Raw genomic sequence first — 14,190 nt, forward strand, 5'->3', positions numbered from 1 at the left:
TATAGCAGAAAGATGGTAGAATCATAAAGAAGTAGAATTATAAAATAACATAATTGCCATGAATGGACTCAAAATGGGGTGTTATGGGACCTCAGAATGGGGGCATCTGTCCCCATCAGGGTGGCTTCCCAGAAGAATCCAGGTCAAGACAGGGTGATGAGGTTGATCAGGACTGCAGGGAGAGGGAAAAGTCCTTAGCTGCAGAGAATGCCATTTTGAACAACTACAAGTAAGAGAGGAAAATTTGAGATAACTGAAGTTTCCTATGTTTTGTCTCTTCTCTTACAATTTTAAAGTAGGGCTATCATTTCATAGAATATGAAGTGGAGCAGTACAACTGTGGAATTACCTATTCATGGGATTTTAGAAAATGCACTACTTGATATTTTTAATATCAAATTTCATTGTTTTAAGAATTCAGATTGAACCGATGAAATGAGCCAGCAATCACAAGTACGCTGCAGTCATCCAGCAACTGCTCACTGAGCCAAAAGGATTTCACCTAAGGCTTTACAAAATCTTCTGAGACAGACAGAATTTAGTTGGAAATTACTGCTGCATTAATCATTCAGTTGTATGAGACCATATCATCTTTTTGGGCTTCTGCTAGAATTCATTTGTCATGAACATATGAACTCTAAATAAAGCTTTGGTAAAAAAACAAAAAATAAACATTATCAAGTATATATCAAGTGATTTTAAGCATAAGTTTCAGAATAGAGGAAAAATAATATCTTATAATACACAGCACTATTTATCTTTTGAAATTAAACTTTCAGGTAAGATACAAGATTTTTTCTTTACAAAAAAATCTATTACTTCTATTTTTCCTCCTTGATCTTGAACTTGACAGCAATTGTGGAAATTCTTTGAAGCAACACTCTGTGGTATTTTCTGAGAAATCTCTCATGGTTGCTGACACCTTCAAATAACCTGTGAATTGGCAATGGTTAGAGACTAGGCCACAGTGGAAAGCATGAATTTTTGAAAGCTCAAATTTGAAGCATTACTGAAAAGCTGTTTATTCAATCCTAGTGAACGAAGTCTAAACAAGTTCTTGTTCACTCTCAGCTTATTAGGATGAACGGATGTAGTCCAATTCATTAATGTATGCATTAAGTTAACAAATAATTCAAAGCACCCACTACAGTCTGGCACTGCGCTGGCTGCACAGTCCCTACTAAGTGGACTACTGAAAAGAATAGCCTGCATCACATTACAACTTACACACATTCAAGCTTCCTTTCCACAGACATCCCTTTAAATTCAGAGTTGGCTTTCTTACTTCATATAGGAGCTCTTAAAGCCAAAAATCAACATTTTCATACATCTTTCAGTACCCCCCCCATTAGCTAGAAATCTCAGAATAATTGCCTAAAAAGAAATTGATGAATGAATATATTTGTAGATTATTTTATACTGAGCTAAATTAAATTCCTCAGTGGGGTTGTTGAGCAGGGAGAGAGCAACAAGAAATTAGAATGGTTTAGATAAAATTTATTTTATTCCCCACTCCTTCCCTGGCTGCTTATCTCTTGATTCTGTCTTTCCCACCACTTACTCCCATTTCCAATCCTGAACTTGGTAACGGCTGTAACTCCACTTAGAAATTTCAGATGCCTCATTTCTTCTTGAATGCATGGAATAATCTCTGTTCCAGAGTGTCAAGTTCATCCAGTCCCACCAGAGTTATCATGGAAAGGCAGGTGCAATTTACTCCCTCTTGCAGCCTTTTGTACATCCTTCCTCCTATCATTACAATGGTCAGATGCAATGAGGCCACTCACTGATCTCCTTTCCTCCCTTTTCTCTATGGGCTCCCTCAGAGCAGCGGCAGACACGCCGCGTGTCTGCGTACCTGCCTGTGTCCCACCTGCCAGGTTGGGTTAAACTAGATGGAAGCATCCTGCAGTTGTGCCTGGGGAAGGGCCCTCCAGAGGCCAGCTGAGTGGGAGGCAAAAAGACAGACAAGGGAAGCCCATTATAGTGAGGAAGACAACAGCAGTTGAGTCTGAAGGGTGAAGCAGGGCAGACTGGGATCAAGGAGTAATGTCAGAGTGAGACGCAGACTGGGTGAGGCAAGAGTAAGACTGCACAGTTTAGAGTTTATCTGAGAAAAGGTAGCAAGTCCCTATCTTTACCTGAAATGAGATAATCTAAATAGAAACACCTGGCACACACAAGGCACTAAATAATTTTTTTTCTTTTTTTGAGACAGAGTCTCGCTCTACCGCCCTGGCTGGAGTGCAGTGGCACGATTTCGGCTCACTGCAACATCCGCCTCCTGGGTTCAAGCGATTCTCCCGCCTCAGCCTCCTGGGTTCAAGCGATTCTCCTGCCTCAGCCTCCTGAGTAGCTGGGATTACAGGCATGGAACGCCATGCCTGCCTAATTTTTGTATTTTTAGTAGAAACAGGATTTTACCATGTTGGCCGGGCTGGTCTTGAACTCCTGACCTCAGGCAATCCGTCCGCCTTGGCCTCCCAAAGTGCTGAGATTACAGGCTTGAGCCACCATGCCTGGCTGGCACTAAATAATTTTAATACCTACATGACAGAGGTGAGTGATTAAAATAGTTAAAAATGTGTAAATCAGTTGGCGCTGCACTGGATACAGTATGTTAGTTCTTCACATCTCTTAGAAACAAATTTCTTATTTTTTTAAAAAAAATAGTTAAGTATGTAAAGGTAAATTAAAATGGAGACCAGACTTGAAGAATCTCTGAGCAGATAAAGCCAATTAGGTCTCATAAGTGACCTTAACTTTGCTCAATTTGCAAACATAAACCAAACTTGTGCTACTTCTTGTAAATGCCTGTATTAAAGAAAAAATGAAACTTAAGACTAACCTATCAGAAGCTGCCAAATAACTTATCTAACTAAGGACTTTCCAGCAAGATAGATCAAATAAGGCAACTGTATAACAGTAACCAATCAAATATTTTCTTTTCTTTACTTCCTTCTGTGTTTGCCCTAGAAAAGCCTTCCCCTGGTGTTCCCTGGTTGGATCTCCTGAACCACTTCCAGCTTGGAGTTGTTCAATTTATCAGTCGCTGTTTGTGCAAATAAACTCTTTCAAATTTTATTGTGCCTCAGTTCACCTTTTAACAGGTATCATTGCTTCTCAAACAGCAAAAACCTGCAGGTTCACATTAACAGGCATTATCAATATATTTTCTGGCTGTTTTGAGAGGGGTGTTTAACTCTACTTGGACATAAGTTCTGGTTGAATTCCCTATCATTAACTGAGGGATCCTCTAACATAGAATCTATTTCAAACCTCAGCTCCCTTGTTTACTGGCTTCAGGCTTTATGGCATGTTCCTGACCCTCTCTGGGCCTCTGTTTCTTTCATTAATTTTAAAACACTGTTGGAAGAATTAGATATAAGATGAATAAGGAGTCTGGTATATTGAAAGTGCTTACTGAAAAGTAGCTAATATTATTAAGCACATTTTCTATTTTAACCGTTTTTCATAGAACTGCTTGCAAATGGGCCGGGCATGGTGGCTCACACCTTTAATTCCAGCACTTTGGGAGGCCAAGGTGGGCGGATGACAAGGTCAGGAATTCGAGACCAGCCTGCCCAACATGGTGAAACCCAGTCTCTACTAAAAATACAAAAATTAGCCGGGCATGGTGGTAGGCACCTGTAATCCCAGCTACTTCGGAGGCTGAGGCAGGAGAATTGCTTGAAACCAGAAGGCAGAGGTTGCAGTGAGCCGAGATTGCGCCACTGCACTCCAGCCTGGGCAACAAGAGCGAAACTCCATCTCAAGAAAAAAAAAAAAAAAAAAGAATTACTTGCAGATGTATTTTACGTATCTTTTCCAACAGAAAAAAGGATTATTTTTAACATTTTGGTGGTTATTGTAGGTTGGCTCACTCATTTATTCTAGCTCCTTTCTCCTTTATCTTCTTCTACATCAGAGGTTGTAAAGCTAAAAACTCCATTTTGCAGCTTCCCCTGAAGGTAGGGGAAACACATGCTCCGCTTCTGACCAATGAGATACAGGTGCCAGTCAATGAGGGAGGGAGAGGGGGTTTATGGGAAAGCTTTTGCTTTCCTAAAGAAAGGCAATAGCTGTGGCTTCCCAGACCTTTACTATCTCACCTTTTTTCTGTGTGGAAGGTAGACTGGATGATTTTGTCACTATGAGAAAGCATTAAAGATGTTGGAACAGAAAGACAGAAGGGGCCTGGGTCCTTGATGACACCATGTAGTCACTGTACCACTCCTAGATCGTCCATCTCTGAACATATTTTTACACACATCAAATAAACCTGTTTATTTAAGCCATAGCTATTCATATATTTATTTATTTATTTAGACAGGGTCTTGCTCTGTTGCCCAGGCTGGAGTGCAGTGCTGCAATCATGGCTCATTGCAACCTCCACCTCCTGGGCTCAAGTGATCCTCCCACCTCAGCTTCCCAAGTAGCCGGGACTGCAGGTGTGCACCAACACGCCCAACTAATTTTTTGTATTTTTGGTAGAGATGGGGTTTTGCCATGTTGCCCAGGCTGGTCTTCAATTCCTGTCCTCAAGCAATCCACCCGTTTCAGCCTCCCAAAGTGTTGGGATTACAGACATGAGCCACTGCGCCCGGCCCAGTTATTCTTTTATTGTAATGAAACAAACCTTTTATTTTTGGTGAAGACCAATTATTGCACAGTGCTTTAATGGAATTATGTCCTCACTGCTGCAAGATGTGCAGGGCTGTCTGCCATGAAAATAAATGGTTCCATGTATAATGATTGAATTAATTCATTAATTTACTTAATGAACTATTTTGAAACAGTTATTAGTGGAAAGAAAAATTGGTGATTCAACTGACTCTACTCTCCCTTTGCTTGGATTTTAATGTCACTTGATAATGCTTTAGCTTGTCAGAGTCCTGATTACATTCTCTTTCCTTCCCTATCTCCTTTCCTTTCAGCCTTGCCATGAACACTATCCAAAGGGTAAACCAAAATGGTTAAACTGGGAAAATGTATGTTACGCCTATGATGCAGGTGATTTTTGAGTGCTATTTTCCCTCAGAGAACTTTTTCAATTACTCCCATGTTTGCCATCCATGCCAGATGGTTGCCAATCTGCCCTAAGGAGAAATAAAACCTTGTGTCAGTCACTATTCCAGTCCAGGCCCTTGTCACGCCTCTTCCAGATGCTTCCTCCATTCACTGTTTCACACACAGCTACCAGCTTAATATTTCTAGCTGTGTCACTCCCATGCTCCAAGCCTTTCCGTGTGGCCCTTGCCAACAGAAAAACCCTTCCTCCTTAGCCTAGCACTTCAGTGCCTTGCTCAGTTTGATGACAGCACCTCTGTCCCCTGGTTTCTACTTCTCACTACTCTGTTCTACACGTGTCTGCTTATCATGCCCTTCTTTCCTATTTCTGGGTTCCAACTCTTTCCTGCCTCTCAAGGGTCAAGGTTTCCAGGAAAGCCTTCCCTAATCTTTCCAGGAAGAAGTCACTCCCTGCCCTTTATTCTTCCTGGCCTGTTCTATTACTTCGGTGTGGTGGCTCGTACCCCTTCTCCAGCTGAGTTCAAGTTATTTATCTTTCTATCATCTCTGTGCCTGCATCACAAACTCCCTGAAGACAGGATCTGGCTCCACATCATCTCTGTATTCCTTGCAGTGCCTGCTGTGGTACCCTGGATATGGGAAAATGTCATGATCAGGCATGTCAACAGATAGCTGTTGAGTAAAAGGAGGATCACTGTTGTCTGATGAAAAGGGCGCCATGAATACATAGGCCCTCAATAAAATGGTTTGAATGAATGACTATAAAAGGACTATCATAATGGGGAAATGGAACGTAAGACTTAAGGGAGACAAGGACAGTGCTTTGCCTGTCCCAGAACTGAAGCCTTGGTTTTACGTTCGATTTGTAGGACTGAGCAAGAAGGAGATAGGTAAGAAAGAGATAGTAGTATAGATAAACAAAAATACAAGGTCCAACAATTGGCCATTTGTAGTATAATTTCTTCACTTCTAATGTGTGCTTAATCAATTTTATGATTTATTTTAATTATTTTACATCTATTACCTAGCAAAAATTACTTTAAAAACTTCTCAATGTAATGTACCAATATAATTAATTTTCCCATTTATTCTTTTCTAAAAAACAGAAATGAAGAGATTACAGCTGCATAGAGATGCCTGTCAAATGACAAGTGCCTGGAGAAAGCATTTTGATGAACGAACAACAGAATGATCACAAAACAGCCTTTGGGGCCAGCAGTGTGATCTGGGTTGAGACTCCACTGCTCTTGTGGGATCCTGGTAGGCTACACTTTCATGTGCTTTCGTTTTTCTCATTTACAAAATGGAGATAATAATAGTATCTGCCCCAACAAGATTAGGTGAGAAATAACGAGTTATCGTATGTGAAACACTTTCTGTTTGTTTTTTAGTTTTTTTTCATGTTTATTTTAGGTTCAGAGGTACATGTGCAAGTTTGTTATATAGGTAATTGTACTCAATGTTTAGCTCCCACTTATAAGTGAGAACAGAAACATTCCGAATAGTACTAGGCACGTATTAAGCATTCAGGAATTGTTAGCTATTGTTTCCTAAGGCACCATCTATTCATAATATTTTGTTGTATTTTCCTGACGGGCAAGCCTTAAATGCTTATTCTTTTTCTTTTATTTTGTCTTCTTTTTTTTGGGGGGGGGGGACATTTAATTTAACTATAGTGCCAGGTCTCTTTAAAAGATATTGATTAATTCCAATTAGTTTGGCCTTAAACATGAAAAAAATTTAGTCTAGGGACATTACCAAAAGTATTATTTTCTTACACATGTTCTCAGTAAGTCTTAGTAAAACATTTCAAAGTAAATGAAGACCTAACTCTGAAGTCTGGAATATTTGTTGACATTATTGTCAGCATTATTGTTCTGATCACAGAGTGTCTCCTGGAGAATCAACCAGCTAAAAATATGTGTGTGTGTGTGGGTGTGTGGGTGTGTGGGTGTGTATACATATAGAACCTGTAGGGTTGAAACAGCAGTTTATAGGAAGTTGTTAGTATGACATGACATTCAGCTACCAACTATTTAGTAATTTGTTTTCTTTTGCTTTAAAAAAATTAAAAAGACAAGCTATTGTTGAAGACAGTCCCATAGAAATAGCACAGACCTTAACTAGAGTATTTGTAGATAGACCTGTCAGTAATAGTTCTTGGAATCAGAATTTTTTTTTATTATACTTTAAGTTTTAGGGTACATGTGCACAACGTGCAGGTTTGTTACATATGTATACATGTGCCATGTTACTATGCAACCATAAAAAATGATGAGTTCATGTCCTTTGTAGGGACACGGATGAAGCTGGAAACCATCATTCTCAGCAAACTATCGCAAGGACAAAACTCACTCATAGGTGGGAATTGAACAATGAGAACACACAGAATTTTCTTAATGTGAACCTCCAAATGTCTTCACTTGAATTATCTCGATTTTGTCCACATTATTTGTTTTATAGTTATCATGTGAGAGCCTTGCTTTTTACTTAAGATGATTAAAAAATTGTTCATGGGGCTCTTCAGACCCTGTTTTATGAGTGTCGGTAATAATAAAATCAACAGAAAAATATTTTACATTCTGTTGGGGGAGGAAGTTGTTCATTTTTAAAGTTCTTCCTTATTTTTCCTGTTAATACCTGTATAAAACATCACAATAAAATATTGCATTTTTGGTGCAAGAGCTCTTCTCATCCGATGCTGACAGTAGGACTGCCATATAATCAGCAGCAGTTTCCAAACTCGAGAGAGATGCATTTGCTGAGTCATTTGGTTTGCTTTCTGTCTACGGGGTGTGAAGACGACTGGAAGTGAGGGAGCTTTGGGGATGGAAAAGTTGTGAGTCAGGGCGTTGCTTATGACAGAGACAGATTGCCAGGATGAGCTATAAATGTGGTATCTGCTTGTTCTTCCTGTTGTTTTGATGCTGTTCAGGAACCAGCAGAATTTGCTGCCCAGGACAGTGGATGATATACTTTGCTATATGCGGGTTGCCATTTTGTGAGCAAATGGCTTTATCTTTGTGCTTTTATTTTCCTTTCTATCCAAAAGATTGAAAGAGAAATTGTGATCACGGTATTTTAGGTTTTAGAGCCCACAATAATGACAGTATATGAAAGTAATCAGATTCACTTTTCAATTTAGTTCTGGATATTTTAAAACCAAAATTACAGATAGGTATGTAAATAGGTAAATTAAGTGGGCAACACTGGGTAATCCCCAGAGATGGCAAGCTCCTTAGGGAAGCAACAGGACTTTTCTGAGAGCGGCACCATCTTGGCAGCTCTACACACAGTTAAGATTTGATAAGTGCTTGTTGCCCAGAGGATGTGATTCCTTTTAAGCTGCTCTTTATTCCAGTCAAAAATGGATACGGTATTTCTCATGTTGCTTCAGGGCTCTCACTGAGGTTCTATCAGCAGCAGGTTTTGTGCCAGAAGGCACTGTTTACTTAATTTAAACACACTCTGGCAACTGAAAAGCAATTTAGGGGACCATATATCCATGTGAATATAGATATCATTGTCACCTAAGTAAATATCTTCCAGAATACTTCCATGGCCTTTCCTATTAACCTTTAAAAACCCTTCCTCGACTATTTTCTTAGTCACTAAATCCAGAAATAGGAATTAGTGGGAGCTTTTGGTTACATGACAATGGATGCTCAAACAGGATATAAGTGATGGTACTCAAAGGAAATACAGCTTCATTATGTCACACATTACAAACTCATCAACCCCTTACCTATTGAGAAGCTGTAACAGAATTTTTTTCCTAGTAATTTTAGGAGAATGGGTTTGTTTGGGCAAGTTGTTATCAAATGTTTGTTTGCTTTTCTTATGTTTAGGTGGGTTGCTGATACGTGTTTATGCTGTTTAGTTTTCTTTTCTCCTGGCTGGGTGTGGTGGCTCATCCTGTAGTCCCAGCACTTTGGGAGGCTGAGGTGGGTGGATTGCTTTAGCTCAGGAGTCCGAGACCAGCCTGAGGGACAAAGTGAGACCCTGTCTCTACAAAACATATGAAAAATTAGGTGGGCATGGTGGCATACACCTGTAGTTCCAGCTACTTGGGAGGCAAAGGTGGGAGGATGGCTTAAACCTGGGAGGCAGAGGTTGCAGTGAGCTGAGGTCACGCCACTGCACTTCAGCCTGGGCAACAGAGCCAGACCCTATCCCCCACAAAAAAATTCTTTTCTCCTTTGGGTTATTTTTCTTTCCATTTCCACCATATGTGCAGTGATGCTAAGTGGAGTTGGTGATAATTAACCAATGGCTGTACGTCGAGAGTTTAGGGATAAATGTATTATTATACTTTAAATGTTAGTGTTGGTTCCTATGAAATGTGAAGTCAGTTAACAAATAATTATTCAGCAGTTCTCTCTAAATTAACTTTTACTACTCCTATTATTTTTCCTTTGGCTAGGAGTATCTGATGGGATGGGAATTACAGTGGATCCTTCACGACAGGGGTTTGAAGGGCATGGTCCACTTTGGTCCACCTCTGCCACTCTGAGACAGAAGCACCAACCCCTCTTCTTCCTCCTCCTCCTCAGTCTACTCAGTGTGAAGATAACAAGAATGAAGAACTTTATGATGATGCATTTCCACTTAATGAATAATAAATATATTTTCTTTTCCTTGTGACTTTCTTAATAATATTTTCTCTATCTTACTTAATGGTAAGAATCAGTATATAATACGTATAACATACAAAATATGTGTTAATCAGCTGTTTATGTTATTGATAAGGCTCTGGTTGACAGTAGGCTATTAGTAGTAGTTCTATTTGTGGGGAGTCAAAGTTATACATGGATTTTCAGTTGCATGGGAGCTGGCACCCCAATCCTTGCGTTATTCAAGGGTCAACTGTGCATAGTTTCAGTGGTAAATTTGAAATGCATAATGCGGGGATTCTCAAATTTGAAGGAAGTGATATGGGGCAAATGAAGCAATTGTAGTGTGAATGGGGTTATCTGGGACTTGGGGACAATGTCTGGTAATAAACAATGGTGTAGTTTGACAGGCCTGTGCTCTCTATGTCAGTCGTTTCCCAGCACTGATGCTGGTTTGTGATGAGTGTTTCCCAATCCACAGCAAAATTAGAAAAATAAGGCAAGTATTGGGAGTTTTTTTCTAATGCCTTCACTTCGTAAAATTAAAAAGTAATCTCACCCCTACTTAAAAAATATTTTTTCTGGTCTAGTAAGTACTAAAATTAGGGAAACATTGGTCTATACAGCCTTGCTAAATACCAGTGTAGCCCTTCCCACATTCCTTGACCACTTCCCAGGAAACCTGGTATTGGTGAACAATAAATAATCCTGATTTTAACCTTTTTTCAGCCTCTGCCTTTCCCAGCTGAAGAGATTTAGTTGGTAAACCTGCGTATGAATTAGTAGGCCTCTTCATACATCCTGTGACCACAGCTTACCTCTGATTTCAAGTTATACTCCTACAAAAAGTCCAGAAGGAAAATGACTATTTGTTTACTTCACAGTCTAAAGCTAAATATGGATTTTAATGATTATTACCAATATTCAGTAGCATTTTTTCAATGCACACAAGTGTATATCCATTTCCCTGGTGAAATCCATGTTTTTCTGGCTGAATAGAACATCTAATGGCACAAAGTTTTGAATGCATTTTGGAAAAAATAACATATACATTGCATCTGAGCTTTTTTTTCCCGCACAATTTAAGAAGACCTTTTTCTTTAAAAATAAACAAAATTGCATATATTTTTTAAAAAGTTCATCAAACTTACAAAAACTTGACTTGTCTTAATTAATTCTGTTTCTTAGAAAAGGGTTCCTGAGGGGGATGAGGGATCAAAGACTACACACTGGGTACAGTAAATACTGCTCAGGTGATGGGCACACTAAAATCTCAGAAATCACCACTAAAGAACTTATTCATGTACAATAAATATAAATTAAAAAAAAAGAAAAAAAGTGTTCCAACTTGGTGAGACTGATTGAAATGAAGACTAGTTGAAAAAAAACTTTTACAAGAAAGATTAAAAATTATCATGAAACAGACATTTTTTGGAACTGTAAAAATCTATAAAAGGGAAATTATTATTCAAGAGTTATACAGTTTCAAGTCCAAGTGCTCCAAAATGTCAAGAGACACAGCTTACTCAGCAATAGTAAAAGTAGCTTTCCTTGATCCAGCAATATCTAAACTAACTACAAGAAAAATCTTCTGCCAAACATTGGGAACTCACAGCATCCTAATCTTTAATCACAAGCATAAAGCAGTAAAAGATGTATTGAGAAATTACATCCAACCTCAGGGTAAGTTAAAGACAACATATAAATATGTCTGAGAAAGTTCTATGAAGAAGTTTCTAATATACTAGCCTTAAGATTTCATATTATTTTCATTCATATTTGCACACATGACTGCATATGGACATGTATAGTACAAGAACAAAAATGAAGAAGTCCATGTAATGGGAACTATGTCAGTAAGATACAGTATTCAAGCAACAGCATGTTTTTCTTGGCTAATCTGATTAGGCTTTCTTTTCAGTCAAACTGGGTTTGTTCTCTAGTCAAATATGCCAACAGATATAGTCAATGAGGTAAAAAAGAAAAGAGTGGAATGATGTCTGTTACTATTCAGACACAGCCACTATGTAGCTTGATTACACGGACAATGTAGAATCTAAAGAAGACACTGAGTCAAACTTATAACTCATTAATAGACACTTTTAAAGAAAAAGGTGAATTATGTCTAAAGTTTTTACAACCTATTCATTTTGGATTTCTTCAATAACCTATGTATTGGAGAAAAGGCAACAGAGTTCCCTCAAAGGGCACAGAATTGCTAGTGGTTACTGTAGATTCTAAAAGATGAGCATTTGTTGGGGAAGGAAGAAAGACAAAGAAATATAAAAACTGTACAATAATATCAATCATGTCATTTACCCTTACAACATTCTAGACACCGTTTTAAGCTCTTGACATCCATTTACTCCTCATAATCACACTGAGGCAGGATTGATGATTATACCTATTTTACAGGTAAGGCATACGAGTTGCAGAGCAGATAAGTAACCTGCAGGAAGTCACACAGGTGGTAGGTGGTGCAGCTGGAATCTGAATCAGGCAAAGCGGCTGCATGGAGCATCTTAAAACACACTCTCTGCATTACCATCATCTACCATGTTACACATATTCTCTCATTTCACCCACACAACAATATTATGAGGTAGGTAACACTGTCTCCAATTTAGAGATAGAGAGATCAAGTCCTAGAGGCTATACCTTGTAGGGCATCATGAAATTATTAAATGGCAACGGAACTGAGATTCCAAGTGACAGGATTCAGACACCAAAGCCCCAGAGAAGAGGGGTACCAACATGAAGTTTCTCAACTGGACTAAACAGGGACATGGTCTCTGTGGCCCTTAAGAACTTTGTGCAGAGATAAGTGATTAATGCTATTGGAGTGTAGAGACAGTCTATTCTATTCATCACAGGGAATCCCAATCCCTAAAACAGTGCATGACATATGTGAGGACACCCTGCACATTTTCACACTTAATAATCCATCACAATTATCACACATAACTCAACAGTCATCACACTTAATAACTGATTGCTTAATGTCTCTTTCTCCACACACTGCAAGCTCTGTTCATTTCCTGGAGCTTACTATATAGTGAGAAGGTACTGTTCTAGGTGTCTGCAATATGTCAGTGCCAAAATAAAGATCCTTACCCTTTGTTTATTTAGCTCTGCACCCCGTCCCCTAGCAGAGTATCCTGGTTTTCAGTAAATATTTACTGAATGAGTAATGAATGAATCAGGAGGGGCAGGTGGGAGAAAAGGAAAAAAAAAAAAACTACAGAGAAAAGGAAATATTTGGGTTTGATCTATTAACCCCCAGATTTTTATTAAAATCTTAACATGCTTATTATTAATACAAATGATCATTTTTGTTATTTAACTCATCTTTAAAAGCAGAAGTGTCACCAAATATATTTTAATTCCAGCAGTAAACTATGATCCAGGTTCTAAAAGAGGACACATGTTTTGCTTCTTTGTCAAATTTTTTCAAATTATATTCCCCAGAGCTTAGCCTGTGTTTGCATTCATTGCTTTCCAAAAGGCGACTTTACTAGGCAAGTTTTCTGTCAGTAATTAGAAGCATTTATCTTAAAGCTCATTTGGTTTTAGCAGTGAGGTTACAGGCTGTCATCCACATTGTTACTGACTCCCTCAATTAGAGGCAATGGCATTTCACCTCCATGCAAAATATTAGTAAATTAACAATATCCACTCCGCATTCATTTGAGAAATCTGCTCTGCTTGTGATGACGAATGTGACAAGCAGGGAGTAATCAGAGACACTCTGGTAACACCTTTGAGCCTTACAAACATCAATTAAATCTGGCCCTGCACCTTACAGTTGGGGTTTGGTTTGTAGGGCAAATTTCTTTTTTTATGATACAATGTGGAAGTTAGTGTTGGTAACTGGTGAGAAAAACAAACAACAGCCTGTAATCCTAGCACTTTGGGAGGCCAAGGTGGGCAGATCATGAGGTCAGGAGTTCAAGACCAGCCTGGCCAACATGGTGAAACCCCATCTCTACTAAAAATACAAAAATTTAGCTGGGCGTGGTGGCGTGCACCTGTAATCCCAGCTTCTTGGGAGGCTGAGGTAGGGGAATCGCTTGAACCCGGGAGGTGGAGGTTGCAGTAAGCTGAGATCACGCCATTGCACTCCAGCCCAGGCGACAGAGCAAGACTCCAACTCAAAAAAACAAAACAAAACAAAAACCAAACAATAACCCCAACAAAACATAGCCACAGAAGCATCCAACCTGATTTTCCCAAATCTTTTCAATTACTCAATGCCTGCTTTAGATCAAAATATGAACCCTGGCATTGTGAACAATTTCCAGATCAGATTTACAACTCTGCGACATGACAACTTTGACTCAAAGAGCAAATCACGTTAAATATTTCTTTATGGTGCTAAAAAGATTGCAAAGAAATTCTTCTTCAAATGTCATGTCTGTCTCTTTCAGGCCTAAGGGCATCCTAGTCTAATGAAGAGAGTTTTAACCCAGGAATTGTCAAGATCACAGGAGCTCTCTGGATGGGCTTCAGCTGATTTACCTAAAATTTGTGAAAAAAAGTCTTTATG

The 14,190-nt window shown here is 38.9% G+C and overlaps 1 protein-coding gene across 3 annotated transcripts in view; it reads right to left on the bottom strand.

Moving 5' to 3' along the window:
- The window catches only part of AK5 (adenylate kinase 5), a 280,519-nt gene that overhangs the window by 205,999 nt on the left and 60,330 nt on the right, over positions 1-14,190 (bottom strand). The window lies entirely within an intron of this gene.

Source organism: Pan paniscus, chromosome 1 (genome assembly GCF_029289425.2).
Source record: "Pan paniscus chromosome 1, NHGRI_mPanPan1-v2.0_pri, whole genome shotgun sequence".
Taxonomy (NCBI): domain Eukaryota; kingdom Metazoa; phylum Chordata; class Mammalia; order Primates; family Hominidae; genus Pan; species Pan paniscus.